This window comes from Schistocerca piceifrons, chromosome 2 (assembly GCF_021461385.2).
Source record: "Schistocerca piceifrons isolate TAMUIC-IGC-003096 chromosome 2, iqSchPice1.1, whole genome shotgun sequence".
NCBI lineage: Eukaryota > Metazoa > Arthropoda > Insecta > Orthoptera > Acrididae > Schistocerca > Schistocerca piceifrons.
In genome coordinates this window covers 1,137,655,465-1,137,658,279 of record NC_060139.1, presented here as the reverse complement: position 1 = coordinate 1,137,658,279, position 2,815 = coordinate 1,137,655,465, and positions in this window count along the sequence as shown.

Genomic DNA, 2,815 nt, shown 5'->3' with positions numbered 1-2,815 from the left:
GAATTAAATACAAAAGGCACAATGCCGACTTAAGTACAAGAAGAATGCCTCTTCATACTGTCTATGTTTTGAACCATTCCTGTGACACTAGTTATAGATTCCGATGCTTCACTTCCGAATTACTGTATCCCTCTGAGCTTCTTATTGACGATGAAACACAGAAATTGCATCGGAATTAATTACAAAAGGCACAATGCCGACATAAGTACAAGAAGACTGACTCTTCTTACTGTCTATACTTTGAACCATTTCTGTGACACTAGTTATAGATTCCGATGCTTCACTTCAGGTATACTGTATCCCTCTGACCTTCTTATTGACGAAGAAATACAGAAATTGCATCGGAATTAAATACAAAAGGCACAATGCCGACTCAAGTACAAGAAGACTGGCTCTTCTTACTGTCTATGTTTTGCACCATTTCTGTGACACTAGTTATAGATTCCGATGCTTCACTTCAGGTTTACTGCATCCCTCTGACCTTCTTATTGACGAAGAAATACAGATATGGCATCGGAATTAAATACAAAAGGCACAATGCCGACTTAAGTTCAAGAAGACAGATCCTTCTTACGGTCCATGTTTTGAACCATTCCTGTGACTCTAGTTACAGATTCCGATGCTTCACTTCAGGTTTACTGTATCGCTCTGACCTTCGTATTGACGATGAAACACAGAAATTGCACCGGAATTAAAAAAAAAATCATAATGCCGACTTAAGTACAAAAAGACTGACTCTAGTTACTGTCTATTTTTTGAACCATGCCTGTGACACTAGTTATAGATTCCGATGCTTCACTTCAGATTTACCGTATCCCTCTGAGCTTCTTATTGACGATGAAACACAGAAATTGCATCGGAATTATTTACAAAAGGGACAATGGCGACATAAATACAAGAAGACTGGCTCTTCTTACTGTCTATGTTTTGAGCCATTCCTGTGACACTAGTTATAGATTCCGATGCTTCACTTCAGGTTTACTGTATCCAGCTGACCTTCTTATTGACGATGAAGCACAGAAATTGCATCGGAATTAAATACAAAAGGCAAAATGCCGACATTAGTACAAGAAGACTGACTCTTCCTAATGTCTATGTTTTGAACCAATCCTGTGACACTAGTTTTAGATTCCGATGCTTCACTTCAGGTTTACTGTATCCCTCTTACCTTCTTATTGACGATGAAACATAGAAATAGCATTTTAATTAAATACAAAAGGCACAATGCCGACTTCAGTACAAGATCACTAACTCATCTTACTTTCTATGGTTTGAACCATTCCTGTGACACTAGTTATAGATTCCGATGCTTCACTTCAGGTTTACTGTATCCCTCTGACCTACTTATTGACGATGAATTACGTAAATTATATTGGAATTAAATACAAGAGGCACATTGCCGACTTAAGTACAAGAAGACTGACTCTTCTTACTGTCTATGTTTTGAACCATTCCTGTGACTCTAGTTATAGATTCCGATGCTTCACTTCAGGTTTACTGTATCCCTCTGACCTTATTATTGACGATGAAACACAGAAATTAAATCTTAATTAAATACAAAAGGCACAATGCCGACCCAAGTACAAGAAGACTGGCTCTTCTTACTGTCTATGTTTTGAACCATTCCTGTGACACTAGTTATAGATTCCGATGCTTCACTTCAGGTTTACTGTGTCCCTCTGACCTTCTTATTGACGAAGAAACACATAGATTGCATCGGAATTAAATACGAAAGGCACAATGCCGACACAAGTACAAGAAGACTGGCTCTCCTTACTGTCTATGATTTGAACCATTTCTGTGACACTAGTTATAGATTCCGATGCTTCCCTTCAGGTTTACTGTATCCCTCAGACCTTCTTATTGACGAAGAAACACAGAAATTGCATCGTAATAATATTCAAAAGGCCCAATGCCGAATTTAGTACAAGAAAACTGACGCTTCTTACTGTCTATGTTTTGAACCATTCCTGTGACACTAGTTATAGATTCCGATGCTTCACTTAAGGGTTTACTGTATCCCTCTGAGCTTCTTATTGACGATGAAACACAGAAATTGCATCGGAATTATATACAAAAGGCACAATGCCGACTTAAGCACAAGAAAACTGACTCTTCCTACTGTCTATGTTTTGAACCATTCCTGTGTCACTAGTTATAGATTCCGAAGCTTCACTTCAGGTTTACTGTATCCCTTTCACCTTCCTATTGACGATGAAACACAGATATTGCATCTTAATTAAATACAAATGGCACAATGCCGAGTCAAGTACCAGAAGACTGGCTCTTCTTACTATGTTGTGAACAATTTCTGTGACACTATGTATAGATTCCGGTGCTTGACTTCAGTTTTACTGTATCCCTCTGACCTTCTTAATGACGAAGAAACACAGATATTGCATCGGAATTAAATACAAAAGGCACAATGCTGACTTAAGTACAAGAAGACCGACCCTTCTTACTGTCTATGTTTTGAACCATTCCTGTGACACTAGTTATAGATTCCGGTGCTTCACTTCAGGTTTACTGTATCCCTCTGACTTTCGTATCGACGATGAAACACAGAAATTGCATCGGAATAAAATACAAAAGGCACAATGCCGACTTAAGTACAAAAAGACTGACTCTTCTTACTGTCTATGTTTGAACCGTTCCTGTGACACTAGTTATAGATTCCGATGCTTCACTTCAGGTTTACTGTATCCCTCTGACCTTCTTATTGACGATGAAACACAGTCATTGCACCGGAATTAAATACAAAAGGCACAATGCCGACTTAAGTACAAGAAAACTGACTCTTCTTACTGACTATGAT